The sequence below is a fragment of the Tympanuchus pallidicinctus genome, unplaced genomic scaffold (assembly GCF_026119805.1).
Source record: "Tympanuchus pallidicinctus isolate F22 unplaced genomic scaffold, pur_lepc_1.0 scaffold26, whole genome shotgun sequence".
Lineage (NCBI taxonomy): Eukaryota > Metazoa > Chordata > Aves > Galliformes > Phasianidae > Tympanuchus > Tympanuchus pallidicinctus.
In genome coordinates this window covers 4,416,806-4,439,404 of record NW_026294743.1, presented here as the reverse complement: position 1 = coordinate 4,439,404, position 22,599 = coordinate 4,416,806, and the positions used below count along the sequence as shown (strand labels likewise).

At 44.5% G+C, this 22,599-nt stretch overlaps 1 protein-coding gene across 7 annotated transcripts in view; it reads right to left on the bottom strand.

Moving 5' to 3' along the window:
• MAML3 (mastermind like transcriptional coactivator 3) overlaps nucleotides 1–22,599 on the bottom strand; it is a 242,708-nt gene that overhangs the window by 157,083 nt on the left and 63,026 nt on the right. The gene's annotated exons all lie outside the window — the stretch shown is intronic.

The following is a 22,599-nucleotide window of genomic DNA, read 5'->3' as shown; positions in this document are numbered from 1 at the left end:
CCAACAAGTCCACAAGGGCAATAAAGTTAAAGCAGAAGCCATGGCAACCAGGGGATAAACCAAAGTGACTGCTCCCATAGAAAAAAAATAGCCTGAGAGTAGCTGGCCAATGGGATTTGCTGCACAAGCATAAGAAGTAGACCAGGGAGCTGCAGAATATAAAGAATTCCTGCTGTGTTTCCCCAGTGCATCTCCTTTATATTCAAGAGTGTTCACTAAAACAGTTTCTGAATGCATTAGCTTCTCACATCTGGAGGCATGGCTTCTATTGTGCCTGCAAGTCCCCGTTTCTTGCCTAAAGACAAAAATCAGATCCATGGACAAGCTTGCACCCAGAGCAGCCCCACAGTAACAGGCAAGGAAAACCATGCCAAACAGAATTTTGCTACAGGTCCTTTCCTATGAACTGCACACAAGCTCTAAAAATGCTCTAGTTTTCGGAACAAATCTTACAAGTGTGACAACATACCCCAAATATTGAGCAGATTTACAAGTCACACTGTGGGCACAGGGCATAAAACCCTTGGCTAGCTCACAGCCACGACAAGAGGAGCATCCACCTTTTCTTGCCATCTCCTGCCCCTCATCTCTCCCAGCCATGGCTGTACACATCAACACACAGCAAATCGATCATTTGCTTTTATGCACGGAGATCTTTCCTTGCAAAATAAGCCAAACACACACTTGACCATTGCTTATCAGAAATGGGAAGGTTATAACACAGGACACGTGGAAGATCAACTCTGTCTCCTTATGGCAGACGCTCAACTGCCAATGGCTGCAACCCAAATCAGAAGGTTCAACTCAATGAAACTCCATCCTGAAACAACACAGCACAAAATAACACCAGAAGACACCGGTTTTAACTTGTTGTGCCCATCCAGAAAGCCAGCAGACTTGCATTTGCTGGAACTGTTTCCAGAACAAGGCTATTTTTCTGAGCATGGAGCAGAGATAGACATAATCACTGTCGACCTTTCTGTGCCTGAACAAGACTGAACCTTACCACTGAACCTCTTGAAAAAGTTTCACACAACTGTATAGCAAATACTTGGACAAACATATTTAGTATATGCCTGGTTTCACTTTACCTTTGGGCATCAGTATCTAATAACATAAAGCTATGGTGGCTTGTGCCTCTGTAACTTTTGAATGACGTCTGCAATGACTCTCAACAAATTTCTTAGGTACTTAAATGAGGGCCTTTAGATTATAATTCCTTGGATCACCCTTATCATTTTCCCACCTCCAAAAGAACTGTGGCAATCCTTCAGATTCTTCTCATAATGATCAATTAAAACACATTTACTTGCTCTTTTTTCTTTTTCCTTTTTTTTTTTTTAATGGAGGTAATTCAGCTAATACTGAACAAGTTAACTACCAACCTCATACGTTAAGAGTCCAAACATTAAAATTGCTAATAGTTCTACATCGACATATACATATTGCCCAATCTCAAAATGCTTTAACAAAGAAAGCCATTAAAAAGTGGTTCCATTCTGAAGACTGAGAAAATGAAGCATAGATCAGGGTGTAATGGGGCAAAACCGCAAGCAGAGTTCAATTCTCCACACTTTTATTATTGTCTGCTAAATCATGTGATGCAATGAGATCTTACTAAAAATAAGTCTCTCCTGCCAACTCTTTACCTGTACCAAAAGTAACGTTAAGCTCAAGAGATATCCTCTGTATGGAAGACCAGTGTAAAAAATATTTTACATTCTCATTTTCTCTTCTTGATTGTCCCTTGAGCCTCCTGAGCTATTCAGGCTCATCAGCTCTCCAGTGGATTTCCTAATATCATTCTGGAAGAAATTGCTTTCTTCTCAAGAAAAAAAAAAGTTCTTTTTATCTTCTTTTCATCCATCTTGGTCTCTAGTTTTCCTACGAAAGCCTTGTACTTCACTCTACTAGCACAGCTTGTTCTGAGTTTACTTCCCCTCTCCATGCTGTTTCTCTAGGCTCTATAAATAATCACCCTTTATCATTTAAGCATTTTTCTCCCCTTCTCTCCTTCTCCTCCTTTCTCCCCCCATTCACTATGAGGGTGTCCCCCATTCTGTGCAATGCTTTTCTTCATATCTAGCATCCGATCACATTCAGTAGTATAAAACTGACGGAAGAAGAAATACCTTGCAGACAGGGAGAAAACAATTAGGTTCTCAATTTTTCCTTCCCAGATCAGATCCTCAGAGTGGGACAGAACAGAGCTTTTCATAACCAAACACTAAGAGAGAACCCAGTCTTTCTTGTACTGAAAGTGAACGGCTTGTTTTATTTATTGTTAAAATATTGTTAAAATATATATACTTTTTAAACTTCTTGTTTCAAGCTCTTTTCAACCAGTTCCCGCACTTTAGTAGTGGCCACCTGATATTCTCATTTGTTTTCTGAAAAAAAAACCTCCTCAATGCTATATATCACATGAACATTAACACCTCCTAGATAAAAGGATCTCCATACACTGAGCCATCCCAAAGAGCTTCGGAAACCATACACAGTTTCATTCACTCAAGTGAACCGGCCATGAACAGAAGGAGGATATGCAGCAGCTGTTTATCAGCACATGGAAACATGGTGCACAACAGGATGGGAGTTGCAAATTGACACGAGGGAGAGAATTTAGTTGAACAAAATGCAATTACTGCACCTGGAGCTGGGTTGGACATAATCGTTTACATGCCTTTTCTAGGGGAAGCATCATGGGCTAGCTGCTGCTCGAGCCACCCAAACAGCAGCAGTGCTGCTAACAGCCCAGGGCCATGTAGGGAGGACAGCTCAGGATCTTGGCTTGTTACCCTAACTTGCATATTGTGCCACTGGAAGCAACACTGAAACTGTTTCAAGCTACAGATCAGCCCAAGGTCAGCAGAGTGCAAGTGTAGCTTTATTCTGGACCTCTCTTAGAAACAGAAGCTCTGCGTAAACTACTTGTTTCTTGTTTCTCATCCTGAAGTGAACGCTGCAACACGTGGATACAAAGCATTTAAGCTGTGGGCACCCAGATGTTACACTTGGCACAAATGACATGTTTTTCAGTGAAATTATCACTCCAGCCTCTCCTCCTATCATTAGCTGTATTAGCAGGCTCTCACCAAACAGTGATCTGTCTAGCCTAGCAATTAAAGGACGAGACGATAACAAGATGGTGCTTGGCAGGCCAGAGTAACTATATCCCAATCTGAATATAGCTACTGGAAAGCATAAAAGAAACCATAGGAAAGGGTCAGCCATACTGACTTCTTGAATGAAATCCTGTGTAAAAACTCAAGATAACCCTTCAGTGAATGCATCCAAAACCAAAACAACTCCAAACCAAAAGGCTATTGCTTGGAGTCCTCAGAGGCTCACTCCTTCAAGCTGTGTCTTGAGCCATTTCCAGGCTGTTTACGTGAGCAGGCGGATGGGGCCATTACTGCCCTTCTGGCTGACTTTGCTGGCTCTTCACACTCTGCTCGAGATGCCACACTTACTGTCACTGCTTTGATCTGCAGCCTGACAGCACACCACTTACTGCTGCAGCTTTACTGCCTGCCCTGGAGTTTTTATCCCTGCTGTTTCTCTGCTTTACAGCCCTTCACACTGAAACACCCCTGCAAGGGGAGCTCCTGGTATCTTTTATGCAATGCGTTCTTTTTCTACGTGTAAACCCGATTCTCATTTTGTACAGTTTGTCACAGGCCAGCATTACAACGCTGCTGCTCATACTAGCTGTGTCTCAGACACAACAGCCCAGTCCGCCCTGCTGTAGCATCAGTCTCTCACTCACAGACTCTCTTCTTCAGAGGAGAGCCCTTAAAGCCCAGTCAGCAAGAAGCTGGAGTTATCATTTACGACCACCATCAGCTAAGTATGCCCACTGTTCATACTACAAGTCAGAATGGAAGCGCACTGTAAGAACCCACCCAGTGTGCCACGCTATGCCACCTGTCAGTCAGTGCTATATGAGATCTACTGAACCTCCAAAATACAAATTAATTGCCAAAGTAAGGATAAATTACATACAAGAAAAGTGTCTATGTACGTTTAGTCTAAGCGATCTATCAATATAGCGTCACTCCTCAGATATTACAGACATCATTTTCTATGCTGGTCAGTGTAAAATGTACATGTTTTATTTGAAAGCCTTAAGATCTACAGCTTGTCAGGAATACTAAAGCCTACTTCTAACTTGCCACTAATACTACATGTACCTTGTAATGTGCCTTGTATTATTTCTCTCCTAACAGCTGCTACATTTAAGAGGGGGAAAAAAAAAGGCAGCCAGTCAATCCTAGGAGAAGACATGACAAATGACACCCATTGCAATAGGATTTAACAATAAACAGCCACCTCAACAAAGAGGAGCCTTCCCCCACCTCCCCACTAAGGGAGAATCAGACAAGAAGCCAAGCGAGACACGCTGGCAGCAAAGTGCTCCAATTAAGGCACCGCAGCCCCCTGAAAGCAGAGACCAAAGGGTGCTGCTCACGATGCTGGAGGACACGTGCAGTAATTGTCACCGGGCACTTGGCTCCTCGCAGCACGCATCATCTCACCAATTACTGCCAGCGTTTCCACAGCCACGTGCACCACCAGCAGCACAGGAAGCAAGGAGATCTGAGCACCCCACCAACAGGGAAGACCTGGGCTGTGTCAAGGGAGGTGCAGCAAGTGAGGAGCGCAGCCTGCAAGATGGGTCAGCAGAATGAAGGGGACAGACTTGAGGTATTTAAGGGAGATGACGAGGACAAGGCTGGGAAGGACCTTAGCCATAAAAGCAATTATTCTGTGCCTGATGAGAATAGCAAAAGGGAGCGCCCAGTGAAGGCATTCAAGCAACATGAATCACACATTCAAAGAATAAAGATGAAAAAACTATATGCATCTATTCCTGCTGCTGTATTCTGCATAGAAGAACGCAAAGGCAGAGAAAAAACATGCCACAAAAATTTAGAAGTGACATTATATGAGACCCAACAATAGCTGTTTGAGACCCAGAAACACACCCAGTATCTTCAGGAAGTGATAACAGAATCAGCTCACTGGTATTACAGCTACAAGTTGGGGCTAAAGCCATTGCCACAAAAGATGCTAGAATTAAAAGCCAAAATTGTACCTTGGAAGAAGTGGAGGTGGGTCTGTTGCAGAGGAGCAGACGTGTAAGTCATGCCCTAGGGACAGTGGCTCAGTTTTGTTTTCCTACACTTGTTGCGAGGTATATATGAGGTACAGGGGAGATAAAGGATAGCTTGACAGGAAGCTCAAGCGGAATGCAGGCACAGTGTCAAAAAGGCACTCACAGGGAAAGAGGAGTGGGCAGTTGGGGGAGGCAAAGGGAGTCTGTCTGACAACCAAAAGCATATCTGAACATGGTGGAGGGGCCTGGCCCAGAAAAAACAGAATGGAACAAGGGGCTTGGGCTGCGTAGGGTGAAAACCCAGAGGGCAACAGCTGAGTGAGCACAGACTTGGCAGAGGAGAAGACGACACAGCATTTACTACACCTCTCCAGACCTCTTGCTTTGCTTTGCTTTGCTTCCTAGATGGTGCAGCTTAAGCTAGTGCCATGTAAGTTCATCAATACTTAATGAATTCACTTCCTTAAAGGCTAAAGCCTGCCTATTTGCAATGCATCACAACTGGAATTTACCACCCAGTTTTAGAGGAGTTTCAGCTCGTCAAACAGTCTGCACATTTGCTGGTATTTGGAGCTCAGGGATCAGTCTTCCAGGCTGACAGGAAAGTCAGCACTGTCTCCATTTGTCAGCCTGCTCTGTGACATCTCATCACCACGCGAGGAGCAGCAGCCACCCCTGAGGACAGGGCAGAGCCACTCCAGCTAGCTCTAATTCAGCACTGCCTCTGTAACTGAATAGGATTCCTTCCAATCTTTGCAGCCAGAAGGAATCAGATGTATAGAATCGTGGGTTTTATTTGCTGACAAGATGCATTTCCGTGGGTTTTCCCGTGAGTGAGAGAAAAATTGTTTTGTGGGCAACTCAGCCTGAACAAATGGAGCGGGATACAAACAGCCAGCAAAGCAGCATGGAACAAACGCTACCTCCTACTTCAGAGCATGTTAAGGAAAGGTTGTTTGTCGCTGATGAGCTGCAATCACAGGGCAATAAACTCTCCGTAGTGCATCCAGCAGCACGCTCCTCAATGCTAACTAAAGGAAATCTCAAATAAAAACGCATCAAAACAAAAACACACTTTCCTTTTCTTTGCCTTTTCTTTCTAACTCGTCACCAGAAAAGCAAGGGAAGACAGCGGTCTGCTCAAAACCAGATTGCAGCTGCTCCTGGTTAGAAAAAGCACATGCATGTAAAGCTGTGTGTATGTGCAAGCTTATTTCCCACTGCCATCAGGACCTCTCTCCTTGGAGAAAAAGAAACGGATACTTCAATAAGCCAAAGCAGTTTCTAAAACGTAAGCAGCCAATGCAAGAACTATTGTTAATTAAAGGCCAACATAGAAGTAATTTGCCCTCTCTTTTGTTTCTTTTAAAGTGTTTTTAAATGCTTTTTTTTTTTTTTTTTGGCTGGCTGTATTATTTGAAACCCTCTGTATTAATAAGCTGATCAGTTACTGGCTCCCTATCTGCTAAGCAGAGCCAGCAAACTGCTCTTTTTTCTTTTGTTTCCAAGCCAAAAGAAACTTTTATGGCGAGTAAGTTCTCCCCTCCCCCTTCACTGAGTCACAACACAATGGTGATACAGAAGCCTTCCATTTATCACCAGGAACAAAAATGTTAAGCCAGACAGCAAACCGGGCTTTGAAACAGGGTGCCTGGAACAAAACCTCCCACCACCACGGGCCACACAGCTCCTGATTCGGGTGTTCTCCTGAACCCACCACCACACAGAGCAGGCTGGCCTTCTGTTTCACTTCGCATCGACTTGGCTGACCTTGTGTTCTGCAATTCTCTACTATTAAAGTATAGTTTATTCTACTACAAATTGCAAGGCAGCCTTTTCTACACCTACCAGTCTGGTTCTGCCAAACTCTAAACCTGTGCTTGCAAAATACATATTTTCTTTGCACTCCTCAAAGTGGAACAGTGGTGCGACCCAAGGATCAGAGCTGCTAGGTGAAGTTCCACAGAGGGAATTTTTTAAGACAGTTTGAATGACAGCCAAGGGAGGAAAGCCTGGTGGAATCATCTGGGATGAATTCACTAACTGCCACAGTTTCTCAAAGTGACACAGCAAGACAGCTCTGATGGCAGCTGAGGACCAAGGCTGGCTCCAGGTGACTCTGTCCCTCTGCTCTGCTCCAGGCTTGTCCTGTTAACCCTGCCTCTTGCAACTCTGTGGCCCTGGCTGTAAGGGCTCAGTTTCCATCAGCAGAGACACTGAATTAGCACACATTCAGGGTTGATCCTACCACATCTTCTCAAGCCGTGACTGAAACCTGCAGCTGCTGCTCCCCCTTTGCAGTACTCCTGCTAAGCAAACCAAGAGATGTACATGCTCCCATGCTAGCCAGATTTGACTGCTCCCTAATAACACACAGGACCTATCTGTCACATACCAGCAGACATGAAACACCTTCCACGTGAAGTTTTCTAGAAGGATGTTAGACCTTCACTAAACCATATCCTAGTTCATTGTTTTAGTATCCCTCTCCGCCATCTTAGCATAAGCAATCCCCCTTCATGCTGAATTCTCAGAGACTTATGCTATCTAAACACCAGACAGCATGAATAATAGACAAAACAATGGCTCAGTTGGCTATGTTATGAGGGCTGTGCTGGCTACTCCCAACTGAGATAGAGTATGGCCTTGGCTGAGTGACACCAATCATCTGAATGCAGAACTAGAAAAAAAACAAACCACAAGACAAACTCCACTGAATTCCTGACCACGTTGAAGCAGAACTCACAATAAATACTGCCAGTTGCCCTTCTGCCTGTCCCGTGTCCCCAAACAAACACGAGTCATACAGCATGAAACACCCAGCTCAGGGTTAAACAGTGAATATAGTTTTCCAGAAGTCTAAAATAAGAACAGCATGGGCAAAACTGCAACAAACAGCTACAGTTTTTTTCCAACTCACATAGGACAAAACGCAGTTCTTTTGGGACTGTAATTTACTGTTGTAACAGGCAGAGCTCTCTCTCATGCAAACATATACCATCTAAAACAGCAGAAAATACATACGTTTCAGTTTCCCACCCACTGGCCAGGTAGTTTAATTAACAGTAATCATTAATTGCTCCAGCAGGCAGAGGCACCCTGCATGTAACTTAGATCTTGACAGTAAGCACTTGGTCAGATTTCCACAGACAGACAGCACTCACCTACGTTGGAACTGAAGAGAAGTCTGGTGCCTGGCGCCCACTGGGTTATATTTCAGTTTCAGGCTTGGCCTGCTTTTCACTTTTCCTCCCATATCAATCTCCACTTTGTGTGTCACCAGTTCTTCTGCTCAAAGTTCCCTGCCACCATCTTCTGCTCTCACATACCTGCTTGCTGTTTCCCACCATGCATCCACTGTTGCAATCTTGCAGTTTATGTTTATCTTCGTGGCAGTGTAGCTTAAGATGTAACCAATATAGCTTGATTATGATGTATGATCGACGCAGGACTCCAGCTCAAGCAAAGTGCTGTCTTTCCCCAAGATATCTGCACCGAAGTCTCAGGCCAGAGCACATCTGTTACAAACCTTGGACTGAACATGCAATGACAATCTGGCTATCCAGTAACTAAGTGTGAAGAGTACTTCTAATCTGACTCCATTACTCTGCACACTTCAATGGACTAAAGTAGTATTCTGTAATGCAGCACTGACAAGAACCAGGGCACCCTCAGAGGAGTCAGCAATGCAGAATATAGCTATGGTAACCTCCACTGCTATCAAGACATTTTGAATATTGATCTCTAATTAAACTCTGTTTTCGCACATTATTCCAGTTCCGCGGAAACAGCATCAGATGGAGGCTGATGGAGGTGGGGGCTGCAGATGCAGATGAAGCACACCGAGGCCGTGAAGGTACAACTGGCACTGAAAGCAAGTCTCTGTGACACGCTTCAACTCCCTCCCTGCCAACATGCTCAACTCAAGCAATGCTTACTACATGCAGCAGACAGAACATCTCTTAAATCCCAGTAGTTTATGCATATACATAAATGAAGAAGAGATACCTTAACAACTCTGATTCCCGCTAGCAAAGAAGCGTTATACTGCACACTGCAAGTTCTATTAAAATTAAGAATATAAGGTCAAGCCCCAAGAAAGAGTGATTTTTTCAGCTGCATGTACAAATTGACTACTGCACCTGTGAAGCTGCAAATGCATCCAGTACACCTTTTTAGAGATTCTTCTTTTTGTTGTCCCCGGACGTGCCACTCAGAGACAACACTCCTGTTTTTTGTCCTTTACGCCCTAAAGGGAGAAAAGTTATTTATCCCAGCAAAGTCTGTAAGAATTTCCAAATCTGCCACGCATACATGGTACATGAACTTGCTTCTATTCCAGCACTGTTACTCTGTTTTAGAACACTTCATTCACTCAGGTCTAAAAAGGCAGAATTCTGGAAGTTCCCAGAAGTTGCACTTAAGCACTTACACCAAAGTATACGTCTGGAGAAACTTGCTCCATCTTTGGCAACACAGAAGCAACACAGCGCAGCATTCTTCAGTTTTGCCTTGCCATGCAGTCCAGCTCCACTACACCCACCCTACATCATAGAATCATTCAGGTTGGAAAAGACCTTAAAGCTCATCGAGTCCAACCACAACCTAACCGTACTACCCTAACTCTAACAACCCTCTGCTAAATCATGTCCCTGAGCACCACATCCAAACGGTTTTTAAGCACATCCAGGGATGGTGACTCAACTGCCTCCCTGGGGAGCCCATTCCAGTGCTTAACAACCCTTTCTGTAAAGAAGTTTTTCCTGATATCCAACCTGAACTTACCAGGGTGCAACTTCAGGCCACAAATGCATTGCAAAGTGGTGGTGTGTCTCTGTCGGCATGTTTTGGCTGTACAGCTGATCATCTTCAGCCCTTTCCAGCTCTCCTTTCCCTCAGGAGCTATGCTGAAGGCTATTCACAGCCTCTCTCTACCTCCCATTTCACATTCTGACTCTTGTTTCCGATCTGCCCACAGCAGGCACTGACCCCTCTCCACCTGCTAAACTCTCAAACAAATCTCCTCAAGCTCTGAACGTGCACTTCTTTATGCCTGTCAGAGTCTCTCTCCATAAACACTCAATTTTTCTTCCAGGAGCTGAATGTCGGAACGGCACTGAAAGCTCAGGGGCCAATGCACTGAGACCAGAGCTATCATGCTCAGCATCCTGTCACTGCTGCTTGGCTCTCTGCCTGCTACCCATCCGTTGTCTCCTTTCATACTTGGCACAGTTCTCCTTCCATACAGCCCTTGATGTGAGAGAGCCATGCGCTTTGGCTAAGCTCTCCATGCTCTCATCATGCAAGAAAGTTAAAAGCAGCAGCAACAGGGAAACTGCAGAAAGGTTTAACGGATGTGAACAGTTATAGCATTAGCTTATGAGAGCATATACCAGCCCCATTATCTGTACTGGCCTTCATCAAAAAGTTGCACAACAGCTTCAGAACTTATCACTGCCATCTCCTCCAGCTCCAAGCAGCAGTTTTTTGCCTGCCTTCCTTCACTGCCAGAAGGAACAGGAACAGAAGAACGCTGCCACATTCCTTCACACAGCTGCCTGAGAGCAGGGGCATCTTCTTTATCTTCAGCATATATATTACATGCTGTACTATGCAAGGGTTATTTCCGTAAACAAAGGGAAAGTTGCCCTCTCTAGCAGATGAAAACCAAAAGACATAGAGAGGATCCACCACACTGATGATGGCCTACTGAAGTACAGGTGCTTGAGGAGAGCACAAACTCTGCGACACAACATGCATCAACCCTGCCTCGCCGCAATTTTTACCTACACTAGCTACATTAAAGGTGGAATAAATCACACAAGTCTGTAGCACGCCACCAGCTTCACGTTCACATGTGAATAGCTCTGGCTCTCCCCCAGCTGGCCTGGTGCCCATGCTGACACGCACTTGGAAGCATACCCTCCCGGCCCCTTTGTGCTGTGGCACAGCCACACGCGAGCTGACAGCAGGCCCCTGTTGGCAGTGCCGGCAGGACAAAGGGGACAGGCGCTGGCACGGGATGGGGAGCCCCAGCCGGGCTGCTGAACACACCACGTGAAGAAAAAAAAACACAAAAAAACTTGAGGAAGGGGTGCAGCTGGACCAGGAGTCATTTTGAAAGAAGTCTGACCATCTGGCGCTTGTTGCAGCGAGGGCTCACCGTTCACAACAGCCAGCCTTTCCTCACTATTTTGTGCAAGAGGGCACAGACCTGGTTAACAAAGACAGATCCAGTGGCTCATTTCCTATGTCAGCACAGTCCCAGCAGTGCGTGCATTGCCTTATCTCTTTGTAAACAAGCTAGACTAAGCTGAGCTAAGTGCGCAGAAAGTACACTAACCATGAGTGGATTTAAGGCTCTTGGCAATAGACACAGTCACTTGGTTTAAGTGGCACGTGTCTTAGGACCAAAGCTCATGCTAAGCAGCTGCAAATGCTGTGGCAGGCACACTGCATACAACGCTGTTTAATGCAGGAAATCGCGTCTGCTCCAATACAGTAAAGGACTAAATTATCTCAGAGGCTAAAAATGCATATTAGGGAATTAAACCTATGATCCCTGCTCCTAGAGTGCCCAGAACGGCCTTTGTAAAGCCTCATCTCCCAACACACCTGACTTGCACTTATTCCCAGTATCATCTAACACGCAAGGGGCATTTCCAGGCAGACAAAAGGTCATCCCTGCAACCCAAGCAGCACACCAACTACAGATACGCAGAGAGAGGACCCACGTGCCATTCCAGTCACCCTATATCAGAGCCCAAACTTACTTCTGTCCACCCAAACGGGACAGGTATGATGCTGTGTTTACTGAGGCAGCAAGTACAGCTAAGATGCCTTCATCAGCTGAGCTGTAAGTGTGCAAATGACTTCTGCAGAAGCCATTGTTCTTCAGCAGTTGATTTGACCAGAGAGCGCCTGCCCAGTGCAGCTGGAGGCAGCAGGAAGGGGAGGGAGACCGGCTCTAAACGGAGCGGGGAAAGAAACCCGCAGAGATCCAAAATAAATTCATGGGGAGCAGGAAACCCAGCTCACACCCAAACTCAGACACTCCTCTATGGCAGACAAGCATCCTGACCGTAGTTGGCTTTGCTGTTCCAACAGGAAGCGGTCCCTCGCTGCCGCACACAGCGGGCTGGGAGCCCCGGATCCTGCTGGGCTCTTCCTCCCGGGCCGACAGCTGGCACTGGGAGCCTCTGCGAGACATGGCATCCTTCACCTTGCTAACCATATACCTTTTGAATTCAAAGGACGGGCAGGGAACAAAGCGTTACAAAAATATTTCCTACGGGGTATAACAGCAAAAAGGACCACACCTATCTTAGATACACCGCCGTATGGCTTCTGTGTTTTTACTGACAGCGTAAAGCAGTGTGCACTGCTGTAACTGCAACAGCCACAGTGCTGCTACAGCTTGTTTGTGCTGGGACTGATCCTAGAGTGGCTATTTACATCTAGTGTTGTACCCAAAATCTGAAGACAGAATAACAGTATTTCCATTTAGGTATTTTTTTGAGAGTACGATTAAACTGCTTTTGAGAGCCAAGACTCCCAGTTTTTCAGATAAACTGGGATGCAGAAACACCGCTTACTTTCCAAAGATAAAGCAACCCAACCAACTGCCTTTACAAAAGCACGTTTTATATCGAGCACTAGCTGCTGTCACTCTTCTGAGCTGAAAAGATGGCAGAAAACCAGAGGGATCTGTCATTCTGCTGTGAACTGCAGACTTGATCAGGATCCCTATCAGATTGAAATACGTAAACTGTATTGTCCGTTTCTCTCCTCCTCTCTGCATGAGCACAGATGGTCAAACCCTTACAGCTAACCCTGAGCAATGGATAATGAGGTAATAACTCTGCCCAGCCTACAGCCTCCGTGGTTACATCCAAATTAACATCCAGACGGCATTATCAGATTCACAACACCAGAAACAAGAGCCTCGTTCACCAGCCAGACCATCTTGTTTGTCAGGAAACAGTTCCAGCAGTTACACTGCTGCACCTATTTTTGCTCTTTAAAGTTGTACACGGCTACAGTAAACATACACATCAAACCACCTCTGTGTTCCAGCTTCAAGAGAAAAAGAACAACAGAAACCACTGAAAAAACAAAAACAACCCTCTCCTAGCCAGACTTTTCCTGAATACTAATGTTAAACCTATTACAAATGCTAATTTGGTACCAACAACCTATGATTAAAAAAACAATGAAGCACCTCAAGCACATGAATTAAGGCATCATCTTAAAATACACTCTTTTCTTTTCAAGCTAGAAAACCCTTGTATACACATCTGGGGCTTTTTTGCTCTGATGGTATCAAAACTATATTGAAAGATGAAGTCTTTATATGAGAAAATCAAATGCATTTGGGGCATGAATGAAAGCTAAAGGCACCACAGCACTTTTAGAGAGAACCACAGATGAAACTACAATCTCGGTTAAATGTTTGCTATCAGCAAACACGTGCTGCAGGCAAACTCTTGGATCACTGGGAAGCCTACTGAATCACTTAAGTACCATTACCTAACATTCAGCATTTGGTAAAGAACATCACTACTTTACATCAGCTTTCAGTCCGTAACGCAGCAGTAGCAAGGATGCACCTCGACAACATCTCTGAGGCAAGGAACTCCAAGTTTTAACAACACTAATTTCATCTTTAAAGTCCTCTTTTTACCTCAGTTTTTAAAGCACAGGAAACCGAAGCTTGCAGGATTGGTTCATTCGTGTTTTACTGCTCATCAGCAGCGAAGCTGGAAATTGAAGCCTTCCTGCAAGATCCCTTTTTCATGGCTTGAAGCATCAAGAGTACTCTCTCCAACTACACTAAAACAAACAAACGAAACAAACCCTTCTCTTGCAAACATGCTAGACAATAGTAGGAAGAAGGACGAATGCCTTGCCTTTCCAGAGCCACAAGCTAAACCAAAGGACCTCCATCCTTTACTTCGGTCTTGTCATGTATCAGTCTAGAACACATAAATCCGTAGAACAGAGGCACAAATCTTACCTTGATCAAGGAACACACACAGTAAAAAGAAAATTAAAAAAATAATCAGTTACCAGAAAGGGAAAGAACCCAGAAGTCCTCCACTCTCATCCAGGTCAGCCTTTTAAAAATGCATCTTTGCCAGATCTTGCTTTTCTTTGTGAAAATTAATTGTAAGTATTAAGTATCTCCCTACATCAGTACTATCCTTAACAGGTATGCAGCTTGTTTTCTGATTCTAGTTAAAACCTCTGTAGGTACCTTCGATAAACGAGAGAAGTTCCTGTTATCAATAAAAATGGTTGTAACCTCTAAAAACCCAGTGAGACGTGAAACCAAAATGTGTGCTGGGTTCTGGTGCATAGAGAAGCTGAATACTAGGTCAGAAAGCACCAAGCCAGGAAGTTTAAATACAGATATATTAAAAACAAAACCAAAACAAAACAACAACAAAACCTGAAAATTACAGCCACGTCAGATTGATCACGCTTTCCAAATGATAAAATTAAGATATTTACATTGCTGGGTTGATGTTTTCCAACTCACAATACCACGTCTCAGCCATACGGACTTCACTGCTGACCACTACATTTAGACTGAGAACTGTTCAGTCTCCATTTTTTGCACCTTTCCTTTCATGATACTGCAAAAGGTGATGAGATCCCAAAGATGACAACGCTACATGAAAAAGACACAACTCTGTGTAAAAAATGCAATACTTTGCCAAGCACAAAATCAGAAGCATTCTTTCAATTGCCTGCCTGACTTTCAATTAGAACTTTTTCTAGTAGGCTTAGTCCTCAGTTCTTCCAATTTCAGGGAAGTCTGAGTTCTTTTTCATTATGAAAGCCTCCTACTGCACTTGAAATAGTGAGACCTACCTTCTTGGGGCAGGATAAGCAAATGACTGAGGCTCGTCAAGTGTTGACTGCCTCTGAGAGATGAGGTCACTTTCTGCCACAGTGTTATCAGTTGCTGACTAGCAGTCTACTAGAGCAAATGAAGCATAGGATACAGTGTCAGAAACCACATCATTCTGTGCGCACTCTGAAGCAACAATGATTTTTCTATGTATGGTTCAGCCAAAACAGAGAAGGGGGCTTTGGGTAGACTGCCAATGGCATCTGAACTAATAGACCAGTGTCAACAACCAGTTGAAGAGAGTGGACAGTGGAGAGAGGCAGACTGATCTTCAATTGGATCTCCCATAACTGCACAAAGTAATATTTCCACCTCAGATCAGAATACGCTACCAAGATCAAAATCACCTCCAAAGCTTAATTCCCACAGACCTGGTGTTGCAGGAAACAAATAATTCACATTTCATTCGAGCACAAGTTCAACTTTTTTTTCTTGTTGTTTAAACCACCACTTTGATTATTCTCCTTGCAAAGAGTTTGTCTACATTAACGAATGAAGGTAAGTCGATATGTAGTACGAGGCAGTGGTAGTAAGCAAAATTACACAGATGAACTAATTTTAATGCCAGGAACTACTAGAAATCTCAGCGCTCAGAGAGCTGTCATCACCTAGAAAGGGATGATAGTCAGAATCTATGTGGGACTCCATGCAACAGGACTACAAACCCACTAGACATACAACTCCTGTGAAAAAGAAAGACACCACGTCACAGCAAATCTAACAGACGTTTTCTCTAAGAAATCTTGACTTTAAGATGTTTTTTCACAGTTTAAGTCTCCACATCCTTTTAACATCTCTACATCTGGTCAACCTCCCGTTAGCAGTTTCACCCTGAGATGCAGCAGCAAACCCATCACACTTTCCTCAGTTATGGCTGAGATTCTAGAGTCAAGTCCAGCTGCCAGCTGCAAGTATTTACCTTTCTTCCCATTTCTTCTCTATTTAAACCTAACACTATCATCATCTCGATTTGAGAAAGAGGCAAAGACATAATAAAGCCATATATTTGTATATATTTTCCCCTTTGAAATTGTTTTTTGTTCATATGAAGGCATAAACACTCCAAAGAATCATCCCCGAGCCATCTCCAGCACTCACAAAAAGCTGCTTTTAAAGCTGCCTAGCTCTCTTCCACCTGATCCTATAAACACTGCTGGCAATTTTTCCCCCTGTGCCTCTAACATATTTTCACTTAGCACCAGTTTGATGTATAAGATCTGACAGCCAGGCAGTTATAGGCCACCTGCATCACTGTCGCCATGACAACAGTGAAAGACAATCCATGATCCCATGCCCTGGTCACACGTTTCAATACAGCTTATCTGTCCAAAGCCACTGAGTCTAATGGAAGAGAGTAATTACAATCTTCCACTCATTGTCAAAATTCTCATCATATAATGCTCTTCAAAATTATTTTATTCCTCTCACATGGGTGCTTTGCAAAAAGGAAAAAAAAAAAGAAAGGAAGGAAGGAAGAGAGGGAAAAAATGCAAAAAAAAAAAGAAAAGAAAGAAAACAACAAACACCATTGCAAAAGAAACCCTAAGTGGGTTCGGGAGGGAGCAAGGGGTGGAGAGAAGGGAGGAGAGAAAAGAGAGGCTGTGACTGCTACAGAAATGTAGCAGTGTGAGCAAACTGTCTCCTTGCAGCGTTTAAAGGACTAATCGCAAGAAGGGAAACACACCAACCACCAAGAGGGATAAAAGAACATTTCTCTTCTGTTCGTAGAGCATCTCTTAAGACCCTTTCGGATTTGCACTGAAGGTGAAGAGAGGATATCAGGTGCCCTCTTTTCCTCCTCCCCTTCCTGGAAAACTTCTTCCTATCAAAATGAAGGAGCCCCTTACCGCATCATGCGGCAGCAACAGCCCCGCTGAGCAGCATGGCTCTTCAGATGAGTGTCACTATTAACAGGACCAGGAGCCCTGTGCCAGGGACAGCTGAGTAGAAGCTCCTCCTCCCCACTTCACCCTCTTTGACAAAGCTCTGGCATCCACATACACTCATTTTCCAAGTGAGATGCAGGGAATAGCTTCACAATCGCACCCCTTCCTGTCACCAGCCCTTCAAGATCATTGCGTGTTTTCCATTTCCGGGGGAAAACGCCAAAAAGTCATTCCTTCGTCCATGATCACATCCACAATTAGGATGCACCGATCAAGCACTTTGCCCCCCAGCACAGGGAGGTGAGGGGAAAAAAAGACACTTGCAGAATTGGGACGTGACCGCCATGCCCAGCAGGGGCACCATCAGCCACATTAAGGATGGTGGTACTACAAAGACCAAGGCCAGCAACATCTATTTTGAACGTGGCAAACCGGTGGACAGCAGCATGCCCTGGACTCTCATCCAGCAGTGGATATGAATAAAATACCTTCAGGCACTGAGTAGATTACTGGAGGATCAGGTCATAATGGTAACAAAAGAGGTTTGCCTTTTTCTTGATGCTATCCCAGCCCTCTCTGCTCCTCGAAAAACCGTAACACAAGTTGGTCAAGATGTCAAAATCCCCAATTCACTGGGCGTGCAATACCTCTTGGATTAGTGAAATAGTATAAATCAGAAACAGAAAGATACAGCAATTCATGAGAAGGTTTCATCCACTGGTGTCCAAACCATAATAGTAAATAAAAACGTCAGATGACTGCCTAATTTAGAGTCATATTTTTAGCTAGATGCTTTAGATCCCAGTGTCAGCAGCAGGTCCTGAATGCCTCATTCACAGCACTCCTCGTGTTTGCCATGCACTGTTACCAGGGATCAGCTGACAGACAGTAACTCGACTGTGCGCCCAGGCTCCCAAGTCCTCACTGTCAGCTCCCAAGCCACAAGGTAAATAAAAAGTCAGTCTTTTTCAGACCACACTTACAAGAACATAAATAGGGCTGAAGACCCTCAGGCCCCATGAAGTCCAAGCATGCCTCTGGATACTTGTATCACCTCCTGCATTTGTGGCTAAATTACCTTCAGGAGAAGCGATGCCTCTATTTAGCGCCCATCTTTTTAACACATCATCCAAACAAAATGTTACAACCAAGGCACGCAAAAGCATCTTTATGCTTCAGTAGAGCCCAATCTGAACCCTGTGTCCAGACACGGCCATGCCAAAGCTTAGCACAGCCAACGCTGCCCATGCCAACCTCGGGGCCGCTTCGCTAAGGGCAGCGGCCACGGCCTGGCAGCAGGTTCAGCCACACAACACATCCCACAGAGGATGGGCTGTGCAACCTTCACAAGCGACAAGCAGCCAAGGCCTCGCTTTCACCCCATGCTTTTGAGACAGAGGGAGAGACTTCTGCTGGCGTACATGAGGCACACCTGCAGGCTTGCACCTGCAGAGGCTCAGGCTGGGGCTGCTACCGGCAGTGCCCCCTACCCCTTCCTTCTGGCACTGGTTCAGCACCATCTCAAAGGGAAGGGTGCCACCTACAGCACTGCGAATAACGCTTCCTTCAACACCATGGCTCATCTTGGGCGTCCCCCAACAAAGAATTAAGCAAGGCCAGCTACCCGGAATGGAAGCTGGGCGATTCTTCCATGACTAAGAGGTAGGCAACATCCTCAGACAGTTTTTTATTTCACCAATACAGAGGTACAGTCTCTCAAATAGATTCCTTTCCTTATCCCCTTTAAGTCTTACTGTTGCAGCGTATTTTCCCCTACTGTTGTCTTTGTATGTCAGTGCTATCAAAAAACATAGCATCAGCTCGAAAAACAGTAGTTAGAGTGTCAAACATGCTTTACTTCAGAGCCCCTTCAAAGGAGATTTGGACCCTGCCTCTCAAGCTCATGGCCCAGATTCCTTTTTCTCCCTTCCAAGGGCCAAATCAATGCAAGTAACACATTTTCATTCTCATAGGAGCCATGAACCAGTACCCTTTTGGAGTTCCTCGGTATGACATCTGACCTCTAAAGAGTGAGGAGCTGCTTCCTGGTTTTAATCTCACTAAAGCCCCATTAATTCATACAGGAGATGCATAACCAATAGGTAGAGCCTGAAAACCAATTCTCTTCTATAGAAGCATGCCAGCTCTATCCATCACTGCTAATCTGAGATAAATATCCCCACGCAGAATACACAGCAGGCATGCTGTCCGAAAGGGAGACAAAAGTTGAATTTGTCTGACACCTGCCACTGTTAATGAAATGGACAGTAAATGAACAGGTACCCACAGCCATTGCAAAAATTGACATAACAATCCAGAAACCACAAGAACAGTTTAGTTTACAAGGATTAGGTTCTTTTCTTTATTTCATGCTCCAGTTTTCATTAAGAACGTATTTTTCTAATTATTACCAATTTGCAATGAAATGCAAGCTCTGGTCACAATTATGAATCCACAGTCAGAAAAAAAAAAATAATCAGAATTAATGATCTTTTTAATAGCTTGAAAGGATAGGCTGTTTCACTCATAACGACCTGAGTGTTTTCCCTACATGGGATGACTTGAGCACAGTCAAGCCAAGGGCCACACCAGCATGCTTTGCTGAATTTTGATGCAGTCAACAAGCATCTGGCCTAGCAAATTCTAGTAGATCTGAAAACCAAGGATACCGTGAGGAGAAACACGCAGTGGAAACACCAGGCAGTACATCTCCATACCAATTGGCCTGAGCCTGGGGACAGACTGAAAAAATGTTGCAGGGGGATAAAGGTGTTGTCAGCGCTGAACACTGCTGGTCTGGAGCGAGACATCACTCCACAAACAGACTAAGGAAAGGTCACAAACCCTACCTGTGCATAAATCTTGTCATCTTGGTGCTTTGTGCCTCTGATGAAGTCCAGCTACCAGCAGGAGCAGCAGATAGAAAGCTTTGCTTCCTGTCCTCAGCTTCCCTGTCCTCTACTTCCCCACTCTCAAGGCCTCCATATGGTGACATGGCTCCTGGTGCCCAAGGCTAACTCATATCTGCAGCTGCCACGAGGACCTAATTCCCTGTCAAGTGCAGCACCACAGGGGGAGGGGAGGACAGCGGGACGCACTGCTCTTGCTGGGATCCCACGCACACACGTTGCAGACACAGTCCTCACCAAAGATTTTACTCTGCAGCTTACCGGCAACGGGCCAGCTGGCCGACAGGTCAGAATGAGGAGGAAACCTGGTGGCCTGGAAGCAGCAACTCAGTGCGAAAACATGGGGGCAGAAAAACAAACGCCTGATAGCAGAGCTCTTGGCTCTTCTCACACTCTGCTGAGGTGTTTGGCCTATTAATACTCTTCCTCTTATTCCCGTGGCTAATAGACTTTAAACAAAGCACTCTGACCCAGTGAGCCTCTAGACTTCACAAGAGCAAAATCTTACCAGTTGAAGCGGGGCAATATATTGGTCAGGAAATCTTATGTAACATATATGAAGCCAGATAGGTAATATCTATTTATACATAAAGACTACAGGGAATCAAAATGAGACGAACACAGTAGGCAGGAGAAAAAACAAGGAGAAACGTGAATCACCCTCAAAAATGAGGGGAACTGTCAGAGAAACGCCAAAACCAGTGACCTAAGAGACCCACATCTGTATATCACATGCACTTCCTCATCTACCGTGCATCAGTTTTGTAAGTACAGGCATCCTCTGCACACACTCAAAGAACTGCAGGCCAATGCCGCAGCTGGCAGCTTGCTGAAGAGGAGAGATCTGGTGCTCAGTACCTGCTTTGCCAAGCAAGGTGTGTTCAGATGAACCAAGTACAGACGTAACCACACATTTAGAACAGTGACAGTTTCTGTATTAACAAGCCACAAGCTCACAAACAGCAAGTCACATACATGTTCACCTGGACAATCACGTTCAACTGGACATGTCAGTTAGACATCTCCAGCTTCACTGTCAGTGCACGTGTTAATAAGTACTTAACTGCACTTTTGTGGTGGTATTTATTTATTTATTAGCCTCCCAGGTTTAATTTATTCAAATTCATTCTCGTACAGATGCAGCACCCTGTGCTCACAACCCCTTGTCTGCAAGGCCTTACATCAACCTACCAACACCAACCTGTCGCTTAAACAAACAAAAAAAGCACCTCAGTTAACACATCCTGCAGTTTCCTTTATTTTTTGAACTCTCACAAGACCAAGGATGGCATGGGCTTGCCAGCTTGACGCAGATGCTAAACCATGGCTTTATTGCAGCTGGGACTGATTGCACCAACCCTTTCTTAGCTCATCCCATAGGAAGCTTCTGACACCTCTGGCCTCCTGCTGAAACCAAGACATCCAGCTGCTTCAACAAGACCTTTCTAATAAGGCATCATTTGTAGTACAACTAATACATTAAGACTTAAAGGAGTGAAATTCCCTTCTAATCCTTCTTTCCTAAATGTGTATGAAGGATGGTTCTGTCAACTGCAAAAGACAAAAAGTGACATTAAGCTATGCTTTGGAGATCGAGTACTTGTATACAGTTTGGTGAGCCTGCAGCTTTAAATCAATCTTCAATCTTTCCACAGAAATAAAGCCCCCTTCCTAAAAGGCAAGGTGCAGCCTTCCTTCCCTCACATTATTTCCCTGTCTTCTTATGGCAGACATCAGATCAGTCCTAAAGAATATACACAGCAGAGAAGGATTCACGAAAACTTTTCCGATGAACGAAAATTTCTCTAAGATACAACCACTAACACATCTGACCAATGAAAACAGGCACTATTTCACAACCAACAATTCTCAGCAGTGACCATTCCTGTACATCAACAAGTAAACTAATATTAGTTGTAAAGAAAGCCACAAATGACAACCAACCGTGTCTTCAGAAGTGAAGTCTGACTGAAGGGAAACACCTACAACATGAACCTGGATGCCTTTGCTAATGAGTAATGAGAGGTATTAAATTACAGGCTGCCAAAGACACCTCCCCTGGAAAAGCCCAGCTTCTGCCCAAGGTGAAGACTTATGCAACAGGCTACTGGCTATGGAGAAACCAACAAAACCTTCTCTGCAAATCAGCACTACTTCAGACTCTCCTAGAAATATATCCTGTGGTTTTATTCTTAGTGAGCCACTATTTGTAAAGCTATGACCCTAAATGTTCATAAATAAGTCTACTTGTTTAATTCCTCTTTCCACCCTGACTTAATGAACACTTAGGCACTATCAGTGCAGGAGCCATTTCCTTCCTCTTCTCTTTCCCCATCCATAACAGACGGCCCCCTTAGCAAATTTTCATATTTTTCATTAACATTTCTTACATTAAACCCTAATCCTGCCTACAGGTGTGAAAGTACCAAATCTCATCTGACTGGAATGCATTCCGCCAGCCCACACAACCTGTTCCAGGTTTTTGCTGGACCAGTCCTCAGACCAGATTAGCTGGGAGTTAAGATACCGATGAGTATCAAGAGAAAATCTTGTGTTTAACTAAACTTTCAAACTTCAGAAGTGTTTTCTAGTAAATACAGCAGCAACTTTTCCCTAGGGACAGGAGACAACTTTCTTCCCCATTTCGGTCTCTCACTTTTAGTAACTAAATTAAAAATAAATGTATTAAGATTACACATGTAGAGCACAGATTATGTTCTCCACCATACCTGAGGGGGAAGGGGGGGAAATTTGGTCCAGATATCACAG